Source organism: Triticum dicoccoides, chromosome 3B (genome assembly GCF_002162155.2).
Source record: "Triticum dicoccoides isolate Atlit2015 ecotype Zavitan chromosome 3B, WEW_v2.0, whole genome shotgun sequence".
Lineage (NCBI taxonomy): Eukaryota > Viridiplantae > Streptophyta > Magnoliopsida > Poales > Poaceae > Triticum > Triticum dicoccoides.
In genome coordinates, this window is record NC_041385.1 from 751588877 (window position 1) to 751600573 (window position 11697).

The 11697-nt window shown below is 41.8% G+C and overlaps 1 long non-coding RNA gene across 1 annotated transcript; it reads left to right on the plus strand.

Moving 5' to 3' along the window:
- Window positions 1-5197: 5197 nt before the first annotated feature.
- Window positions 5198-5580, plus strand: LOC119282024. The gene is made up of 2 exons (XR_005138608.1): window positions 5198-5385; window positions 5519-5580. It is a non-coding gene; the product is annotated as an uncharacterized LOC119282024 (long non-coding RNA).
- The last annotated feature ends 6117 nt before the right edge of the window (window positions 5581-11697 follow it).

The following is an 11697-nucleotide window of genomic DNA, read 5'->3' on the forward strand; positions in this document are numbered from 1 at the left end:
CAATCCATTCATTGTTTTGAGCCCAGCTTCAACATTCGTATTTATGTCTGGTGTGGTACTTTGCAAAGCAAGTACCACCTAGGCTCCTCCTTTTGAGTTGAAAATTTGTGAAGACGGTCTTCTTAGTAACTGATCATCCTCAGCCAAAACTCATGCCCATTAGCAATGTGCATTTCTCGTACCGCTAATCAAACACTTGGCTGCTTATTCATGTTTGAGCATCGATCGATCTCCTCGTGAGAATCTTATGTTGTGATTTTATTCCTAGCACCTACCTGGGGAGCGCCCAACCCACTAGACATGCCTAGGCCGCCGAGAACACATGGCAACGCCACGGTCACGCGGTGACCACGCGGCGGGCATGTGAGTTTACGCGCTCTAGAGTTGGGGCCCTCGGGCACCGTCCAAACCTCGACGTATCGCCACCAGACCATGTATTTATGATTTAATAGGTACTTATGTAACTAGAAATGATTTTTGGAAAAAATAAATAACAAACTATGAGGCAGCTGCAGTTCAAATTTGAGCCGCTTCCTACTGAATCGGCGGGAATTTGTCTTTTTCACCAGAGGTGATCAAAACTTTTGACACCCAACCATTTTGTCAATTGTGAATTAAATATGTCCTAGAATTTTAGAAAATTGATTTGTTCCAATTTTGCAACAAATATATGGTAGGTCCTTCATAAAAAAACTCATTTCAGGCACTCGAAAAATGGAAAATGAATTTTTCGTGCAAAGAAAATGAAAACTCCCTTAGGCAACATTGTTTGGAATTCCAAGATGCCCCCTTGTGCACAATATGTGATCATTTGAACAAACTATGCCATGAATGTGGCCATAAGATTAATCATTTGGCTTGAAAGCCATGAATCTTCACGCATGATAGCTCGTTTCTGAGAACACTTTTTAAAAATAATATCCGTATTACAAGTTTATTATTTTCCCTGGAAACTTGGTCACATATATTGACACAATGCGAAGGTTTTCCAATTTTTTGATTTTTTTTGAATTTTTTATGTCCGTTTGAAAATGCGGTCAAAACAGCGGGCTTGACCGTTCCTAGCTAGTGGTTGAATCTTGGAAAACTTTTGATGTTTCTCTGATTAAATAGGTATTTATTTACCTAGAAATGATTTTTTGGAAAATAAATAGCAAACTATGAGGCAGCTCCAGTTCAAATTTGACCCGCTTCCTACTAAATCGGTGAAAATTCGTCTTTTTCACCAGAGATGGACCAAAGCTTTTGACACACAACCATTTTTCAATTGTGCATTAAATATGGTCTGGTATTTTAGAAAACTGATTTGGTCCAATTTTGCAATAAATATATTGTAGGTCCTTCACAAAAAAAACCTCATTTCGGGCACTCGAAAAATAGAAAATGAATTTTTCATTCAAAGAAAATGAAAACTCCCTTTGACAACATTGTTTGGAATTCCAAGATGCCCCCTTGTGCACAATATGAGATCATTTGAACAAACTATGCCATGAATGTGGCCATAAGATTGATCATTTGGCTTGAAAGCCATGAATCTTCACGCATGACACCTCGTTTCTGAGAACACATTTTTAAAATAATTGTCGTATTACAAGTTTATTATTTTTCCTGGAAACTTGGTCACATATAATGACACAATGCGAAGGTTTTCCAATTTTTTGATTTTTTTTTAATTTTTTATGCCCGTTTCAAAATGTGGTCAAAACGGTGGGCTTGACCGTTCCTAGCTAATGGTTGAATCTTGGAAAACTTTTGACGTTTCTCTGATTAAATAGGTACTTATGTAACTAGACATGATTTTTGGAAAAAATAAATAGCAAACTATGAGGCAGCTGCAGTTCAAATTTGACCCGCTTCCTGCTGGATCAGCAAAAATTTGTCTTTTTCACCAGAGATGGACCAAAGCTTTTGACACCCAACAATTTTGTCAATTGTGCATTAAATATGGCCTGGTATTTTAGAAAATTGATTTGGTCCAACTTTGCAATAAATATATTGTAGGTCCTTCACAAAAAAACTCATTTTGGGCACTCGAAAAATGGAAAATGAATTTTTCGTTCAAAGAAAATGAAAACTCCCTTTGGCAACATTGTTTGGAATTCCAAGATGCCCCCTTGTGCATAATATGAGATCATTTTAACAAACTATGCCATGAATGTGGCCATAAGATTGATCATTTGGCATGAAAGCCATGAATCTTCACGCATGATAGCTCGTTTCTAAGAACACTTTTTTAAAATAATTGTTGTATTACAAGTTTATTATTTTTCCTGGAAACTTGGTCACATATAATGACACAATGCGAAGGTTTTCCAATTTTTTGATTTTTTTGAATTTTTTATGCCCGTTTCAAAATGCGGTCAAAACGGCGGGCTTGACCTTTCCTAGCTAGTGGTTGAATCTGGGAAAACTTTTGCTGTTTCTCTGATTAAATAGGTACTTATGTAACTAGAAATGATTTTTGGAAAAAATAAATAGCAAACTATGAGGCAGTTGCAATTCAAATTTGACCCACTTCTTGCTGGATCGGCGAAAATTTGTCTTTTTCACTAGAGATGGACCAAAGCTTTTGACACCCAACCATTTGGTCATTTATGCATTAAATATGGCCTGGTATTTTAGAAAATTGATTTGGTCCAATTTTGCAATAAATATTTTGTAGGTCCTTCACAAAAAAACTCATTTCGGGCACTCAAAAAATGGAAAATGATTTTTTCGTCCGAAGAAAATGAAAACTTCCTTAGGAAACATTGTTTGACATTCCAATATGCACCCATGTGCACAATATGAGATCATTTGAACAAACTATGTCATGAATGTGGCCATAAGATTGATCTTCTGGCTTGAAAGGCATTGATCTCCACACATGATAGCTCGTTTCTGAGAACACTTTTTTAAAATAATTGCCGTATTACAAGTTCACTATTTTTTTTGGTAACTTGGCCACATATAATGACACAATGTGAAGGTTTTCCAATTTTTTAATTTTTTTTAATTTTTTATGCCCGTTTCAAAATGCGGTCAAAACAGTAGGAATGACTGTTCCAAGCTAGTGGTTGAATCTTGGAATTTTTTTGGTGTTTCTCTGATTAAATAGATAATTTTGTACCTAGAAATGATTTTTAGAAAAAATAAATAGCAAACTGTGAGGCAGCCGCAGTTCAAATTTGACCCGCTTCCAACTGAAACAGCGGAAAATTGTCTTTTTCACCAGAGGTGGATCAAAACTTTTTACACCCAACCATTTGGTCAATTGTGCATTAAATATGGCCTAGTATTTTAGAAAAATGATTTGGTCCAGTTTTGCAATAAATATATTGTAGGTCCTTCACACAAAAAACCTAATTTTGGGCACTCGAAAAATGGAAAATGATTTTTTCGTCCAAAGAAAATGAAAACTTTCTTAGGCAACATTCTTTGTCATTCCAAGATGCACCCTTGTGCACGATATGAGATCATTTGAACAAACTATGTCATGAATGTGGCCATAAGATCGATCATTTGGCTTGAAAGCGATGAATCTTCACACATGATAGCTAATTTTTTAGAACACATTTTTAAAATAATTACCGTATTACAAGTTTATTGTTTTTCCTGGTAACTTGGCCACATATAATGACACAATGCGAAGGTTTTCCAATTTTTCGATTTTTTTGAATTATTCACGCCCATTTCAAAATGCGATCAAAACGGCGGGCATGACCGTTCCTAGCTAGTGGTTGAATCTTGGAAAACTTTTGGTGTTTCTCTGATTAAATAGATACTTTTGTACCTAGAAATGGATTTTGGGAAAAATAAATAGCAAACCATGAGGCAGCCACAGTTCAAATTTGACCCGCTTCCACGTGAATCGACGGAAATTTGTCTTTTTCACGAGAGGTGGATAAAAACTTTTGACTCCTAACCATTTGGTCAATTGTACATTAAATATGGACTAATATTTTTTTAAATGATTTGGTCCAATTCTGCAACAAATATACGGTATGTCCTTCACAAAAAACTCATTTTGGGCACTCGAAAAAATAGAAAATGATTTTTTCATCCAAATAAAATGAAAACTTCCTTAGGCAACATTGTTTGCCATTTCAAGATGCACCCTTGTGCACGATATGAGATCATTTGAACAAACTATGCCATGATTGTGGCCATAAGATTGATCATTTGGCTTAAAAGCCATTGATCTTCATACATGATAACTCGGTTTCAAGAACACTTTTTAAGACATTTAATGTAGTCAAAGTTTATTATTTTTACTGTAAACTAGGTCAGATATAATGCCACAATGTGAAAGTTTTTTTTTGTTTTTTTGAATTTCTTTCAAAATGTTGTCAAAACGGCGGGTATGACTACGGGTCTTTGGTCACCGAGAACGTGACGACGACGAACTCCTCGCTTGCGACCACCTCCTTGATGCCCTGCTCTTCTATGTGCCGAGGTACTTGTTAGCAGCCTTGCTGGATAAAAATCCAGAGCTTCTTTATTCAGTATTGCCGCCCCCGCCCCCGAAGTTGAGACATCGAATGATACAAAAACCTAAGCTGCTAGGACCCTAAAACCTAAAGCTAAAATGATCCACACACGCGGGATCCAACGACCCTCCTCACCGTCGACGACCAAGAAGTCACCGGCGGAGGGGAACGGCCGAAAGACGGCGCCAAAAGAGTCGGTTCTCTTAGCCAAAGAGATCTGCACTTTATTTTCAGCCGGTTACGACCTACTTAGATGGTCATGGATGTCACACACATGTAGTCTGTTTTGATTGGTTCAGAGGCATGTCATGCGGATCATGGATCGAGCACTGTCCGATCCACCCGGATCCAACGACAGCGCTCCATCCTCACCTTCTCACCCCACCTAGCCCAACAACCCACAGGCCACAGCCCGCACTCCTCCCTCGTCCCCCGCGAACCCTAGCGCTCCCTGATCCCTCCCACCACCCCTCCCCTCGCCGCCACCCACCCCTCCCTCGCTCTCCTCCCTCCCTCCCCTCCGGCAAGATCCAGCACGCTCCAAGATCCCCATGCTCTTCTCCTCCCTCCCTCCCCTCCCCTCCGGCAAGATCCAGCGTGCGTCCTCCCTCTCCTCGATCTAGATCGGGGCACCTCGCCGCCCCGCCTTCGTCTCCCTCCGTCTCCCACCCGATGGAGCCCGCGGTGGGGGAAAGCGAGGGGCCAAACACCCGCTTCCAACACACAAGGTCTCGGCTTCCCCTCCCATCGCCGCACCACTCATCCGCTAGCTCCCCACGCAGGCGGATTCGGATGGAGGCGGCCGTCGCCGGCGGCGGCAGCGGGCTGGGTACCATGAGCGCTGTGCTCGCCATCTGACACCATCCTCCAGTGGTGGGGATTCAACATCGCCGTCATCAACAAGCGGGTATTCTAGGTATCCCCTTCTCCCCTCTCGCATCTCATCTTACCACTGCCCAGACCAGGATGCCACCACGCTTGCTCAGATCTGCGTTTCAGGATGCCACCAGGCTCCACTTCTTAACCAGATTTCATAAATGTGCCGCCAGATCTTGCCACACTGGGCATCAGGACCGCTGGATGCTTCTCTCACGGTGGTCAAGCCAAGCTCTCCTACGGTGGTTAGAGCGGGCGTCGTCAACCCCGCCACCCCCTCTTCCGCCGGGTCTCCCAAGAGGCCGTGCATCCTGCCGCGACCACCTCTACTATGCGACGGTGGTGGCCGACCTACAATGCGACCGCTGCATCGCCAGTAACCTCTTCGATGAGCACTTTACCTCTGCCTAGATCCCATGACCGAGCCACACTCTGTAGCTTGTAGATTACTGCTTGTATGGCCATGAGGAATGAAATAATTTTGCAGCTAATAATTCTAGTTTCTTCTTGGAGGAGTTGCTGCACCACTAGTTGTTTCTATTGTGTGCTGGACAGTAGATGTGGATAGCATGCATGCTATTTCTTAGGACATTAAGCTACGGAAGGATAAACTGACATAAGTATGCTAGTCTGAAGGGTCGATAACTCACATTTGTTTCTGAATTTAGTAGGTTTATCTGTCTGTGGTCCTCAATGTATTAAATGACAGCCAAAGGTATCCATCTATAGAGGCTTATCTACTAACTGTTGGACCTTGGAGGCTTATAGTGCGATGAAAGCCAAATGTATCTAACTAGCCAGTCGACAGGCTAAAACCACTAGCTATAAAATGACATCAAGTTCTGGTTTACATGCTATTCTCGTCGTTCATGCCGACAAACCTTCTACTGTAGTGTTTAGAATAGATTGAGTCTGCTAGCCCTCCTTTTTGTTTTTGTTCTTATTTTGGACAGATGCTTGGGGTGCATACTTTCTAGAATCTGCATTTGGATTTACAGTTTGCGTTGTCGAAGAAAATTCTCGATTGTTTGATTGATGTTCTGACTTTTATGTGGACCAGTCGTCCATTCTCTAAATCATTCTTTTAATCCTACTACCCTTTTTGTATCCATGTACTGTTTATCTTGTTTAAGCATTAATGTATACTTTTCTTTCAGCAATGGCAACACAAGCAGGAACCTTGGCTACTCCTCGTTTAAGTCCCCAAGTGGTAGGGTTCTCTGTTCACGGGAGTCACCATCTAGGCATGCTTGATGCTTCACCAGAATGCTGCATTGTTCTTTAGCTGTCGATTGTCTGTGTAGATTGACTGTATCGAGTTGAGGGCTTGAGGCAGGCTGTAGGTGATTAGAACAACCACCTGTTAAGTAAGATCGGCTGTAGTGTATGCTCTAAACATAAGCTTGTGTTGCTGCCAGTGTAGTGTATGCTCTGAACACAAGATCCTTTACTTGCTCTGGTTTGGTTAAGACTGATGATGCCGTGGATAAGAAAACAATTTAAAAGGTCTGTTGAAACAAGGTGGAAGCATGTTTTTTCTTGCAACGTACCCTAAAACCCTAAACCCTTTTTATTTGGACTTGTTAGTTATGTTCTGGAGTCTGGAATTTTTGAATCAATATCTATCTGATTAATGCATGCCTTGTTTTGTTTTTTAGTTTGTTGCAAAACATATATGTGGTGTATCTGATTAGTTATGTTGTAAAAGAATGCTTGTCTCTGACACTATTATTCTTATGTTGATATATGTGCCCAGTTTTGTGTGTTTTGAATCAATATCTATCCGATTAATTACTGACCATGGTGAGCTAGATCCAAACAAACAAGACACTTACATTAACTTGGCACTTTGAGTCCTTGTAATTATGATAGTGTGGAACTATATTTTGTACACATAGTCAACTAGTTTTCGTTTTATATTTTCTTGCTTATGTGGAACTATATTTTCTCATTTTTCTAATTATGACATGGATGATATGAAATATCAGAATTGTTTCTGTTACATGGTGTGCTGCAGGAAAGCCCCTGTGTAGGTTTATTGTCTCGTAATTGGGCAATTATTTTCTTGCAGGGGGCCACCCGTTCTAGCTCGCTTTGACCCTCTTTTGCTCTGTAGTGGTCCTGGTACATGAAAAGTAGGTCCTTTTAAATGTTTTGCTTCCTTGGTTGCATTCTGTTGTACACTCAAAAATATTTTCAATTTAGTGACAAGCAAACAATAAAATAGTCAAAAGGCTTTTATTTAATGTGCTTTTCGAAAATGAAAATGTGCTGTGATGTTCTCCTCTTTCTGTTGACATGTATGTTGAGTAATATCAAGCCATAATTATAGTCACTCCAAGACATGCTCAAATGTAGTTGCACGTACAGATTTGTGGCTCTGAGGTACAGTTTTAAGATGAGATACGTATATATGGAACATGAAAGTATTACCGTTTGTTAGGACATGATGACTGTTTGTTTACTGCTTTATGATTTTGTGTAGAGTTGCGTCCTTCTTGTCCCCTTTCACCCAAGGCCATCTTGTTGTGTCAATGGGTGTGTTGCCGTTTCAAGTTTTGTGTATGTGCATATGTACATAGCAGTAGACTAGACTGTTGTGATTGTATATTACCTTCGTCCCTTCTTAGATTTTTCTAGATACGGATGTATCTAACACTAAAACGTGTCTATACATCCGTATCTAGACAAATCTAAGACAAGAATTTTGGGACGGAGGCAATGTTTTCGTGTTGTCGAGTCGTTCTGGGGTAGCGACTCTTGATGACTTGTGCCTGGCTGATCGACTAGTCTCTACTAGTCGAGAGGTTGAGTCGACAGCTGGCAGTGCGGCTCGTCGACTAGTCGCGTGGATGGAGGGAGTACTTGCTTTGCAGCCCGACAAGACAATATTGTGTTTGCTGGAAACTGAACTCTCTTCTATGTTTGGTTGATGCAGTTCCTTCCATTCATTTTTTTGTTTCTTTGATTTGGATGCAACAGGTTCCCTTCATGAACGAGGACATGGGCATGTACCTCGACGGTGAGCTCATCCACCACTACCACCTCGACTCCGCGTGCAAGGTCAATTCCTCTCTCTCGTCTGTGAGGTTTTTTTTCAAGTTGTGTCTTCTCCATTGTAGCCTGCTAGTTTCTGTTCTGGTCCTGAAACCAAACTAGGTAGGATGGCCTTGTGACCTCCTGAATGTCGAGGCTTTGGTTGTCATATCGTGTTTGGTTGATCTTGTATGATGTGTACTTGCTTGATGGTCACCTATTAGCTAAGGTTCTCATATCATGTTTGGTGCTCATATGTGCTTGCTTGATGGTTCTCATATCATGTTTGGTGGATCCTTTATCATGTTTGGTTCTCATTAGCTAAGATTGTTATGTTTTGCTACTGAATCGTATTTCATCAGCCTTCACGTGATCAAGCTCACTCTTATTATTAATTGCCAACAATTGCTACTGGATACACACAGTTTTTCCCATGTTATTATCGATGTTCTACTCTAGGACGGTTTGACACTCGCATTGTGTGTGCTCCTCTTCACACTAGACTCTTTAGTTTCTATCTCATGTTCATAGCGTTCTAGTTTGTCAACGACATAGTATCCCCTGTGATCTCTTAGTGAAATGAGAGGTTTGATTGATGCTGTATAGGATTGACTAGTTTTGCTTAATGCCATATGTCTTATGCAATCAGATTACATTTCTGTTTGTTATGGTAATATAAAAAATAATCGTGTTGTCAAAATTTTCACAGTGCGTGCCTTTTATTTCTTTAGTTTGATTGTTTCCCTTGTATTCAATATGCTTCTAATGCCTGATCCTTTCATTTTTGTTGTGGCATCTTTATTTTCACAGGTGATGTGTGTCCTAGAAGATGGAAGAGGAAGGAAGATGGAAGAGGAAGAAAACTTATTTTTGTTGAACTAAATTTTCTGTATTTTTTTTGTTGTACGTATCATTTGATAGTTTTGTATAGGAACAAGTGATACTATTTTGAAGGGCTTTATGGCCTGTGATGTAAACATATTTAGTGCTGAAATATGAAATTATTTGCAAAATTTGTCGAAAAGGAGGATCATTTGTATGAATATGTGAATGGGCTGAAAAGAGTATTGGACCAACTACTGGATTGAATTATTATTTGAATGTATAAAAAGGCTGAATGTAAACCAGAAATGGGCTGCAAAAAATTGTACCTATACTCTTGAAAGGCCAAATGTGCATAAAAATTGACGGGCTGACCAGTTGGGCTTGGCCCATGTAGCTGACAAAAATTAATAGAAATAAATATACTAAATGGGCTGAATTGTTGGGCTCGGTCCATATAGACACCGAATTGGACCGGGCTGAATCTATTTTTTTACCTTTTCAATTGGTCATAATATTGCCACGTCAGCTTGCTATGTCGGATCCGACGTGGCCTGGGCAGATAGCTAGTGACCAAAACAAAACAGTAGGCATATTTTGGTCGTAAATGTTTATGACCTTCTCACAGAGAAGGTCGTTAATTTCAGTTTACGACCGCCAGCTTTTGACCTTCTGTTTTTGGTCACAAAAAGGTCACAAATGAAAAACAATGACCTTTCAGTGACCAATAGTCAAGGTCACAAGTTGACATATTTCTTGTAGTGAATCATAGTTATCTGGTTGCCATGTACGCGCAATTGCAGTTGCCGTCTAGCAACGAATCATAGTTGCCATGCGTGTTTACCTAGTTGTCACATACGCGTAACTGCAGTTGCCATCCAACAACGTACGAGTGCCGTGCGGGTGAAAAGTAGTTCGCCCACATGAGCGTGGACTACGTGGTGGTTGTGTGGGCACTAATTCGGCCACACAGCACAGCTGGCAAAACGCGTGCTGCGGGGCGTGTGGGCGAACTCTCCAACGCCCACGCACCATCCCCGTCCTACGTGGCATGCAAAATCCACCTCAATGTGTTGAGATTCATGCAAACTCGACTGGATGATGATCCACGCGTGTGGGCGAGTTGCAAAATTGCCACACGTGAGGGCGTTAGTATTTTTGAAAATAAAATGGAAATGCTAACGCCCACACGTGTGGGCGTTCACCACCCCGACCACACGCAAGGATCTCCGTTGGCTTCGGTACACACGAATCTTGTAGCAAACAGGCCGGTTTTCGGCGCCACGTAGGACGAGTCTCGTGTGCGGTGTGCGAGTCAGTTCGCCTGCACGGTGGTTGCCATCTCGTGGTCAGCGGTTGCCACTCAGAGGCGTGCGGTGGAACTGCCATGCGCCCGCACGCCACGCTCCGACCGCGGTTGACGTCAAACACGTCGCACACCCCTCCACCCTCTCCCTCACGGTTCCATTTTACTTACCCGCGACGCATTTACTGGCACAACCCACTCGCACTTGAAACCCCTGGAGGAGAAGGCAAGAGGAGAAGGCGACGGCGGAGGCAGAACAATCGACGGTGTTCGCGGCCGTCGGTGGTGCTCGCCGGAGAGGAGCGGCTTCGCCGGAACCCGTGCGGGTTGAAGGTAATGCTCGCTTCATCTCACGCAACCACTTCCTGCATTTTTCCCCTTTCCCTCCCTGTTCGATTCCTAGATCGATTCATAGAGATTCTGGCGATTCAGCGGTGCATCGGCGGTACCGCCGGCGCTGAAGTTGTCTGCTAGCTATTTTTTGGTGGCACTGGGCAATTTCGTCGCCGTCGCGGTGGCGGCATCGTCGGTGTGGTTATGCCTGTTCGGAGGCACGCACTAGTCTTGCGCATGGATTTGGGAGGTGTCACCGGTTTGTTTTGATGCGCATTGGTTCAAATTTGTGTTTGCAGTCAGTTCGTGCGAGAATTTTGAGGGTGATTTTGAAGTCGAAGTAGTTGCCATTGAAACCTAGATCTAGTTAGTTTGGTTTTGAAACTGTAGAACGAGGTGAACTTGGCAGAATGACTGAACTGAACAAATGTGTGGCAACTAAACTCCCTGAACAAATGTGATAGTTGCCACAAACGTGTTTTCCTTTGCGGCAACAAATTACTGAAAATATCTGTCATAGTTGCCATATTCAAGCTTTCACATATGACAACTAATTTTATTGAATGACTATGATAGTTGCCACACCCACGCTCTTCCATGTGGAAAACTGAATTTTGCTGAATTTATATGATAGTAACCACAAACATGCTTTTTCATTGTGAGATCTAATTTTTTTTGAATTATTTGTTATAGTTTCCACACTTTGATAGTTGCCACAATCGGTAGTCAATGCAGTTTCGGCATCCAGCTGCACTGGACGGCAACTAATGTGCACATCGAGTGTGCGTGTTTGCCACTTGGATTGTATAATCATGTGGCAAATAGAATGTGAACACAATGTCTGTTGCCACAATG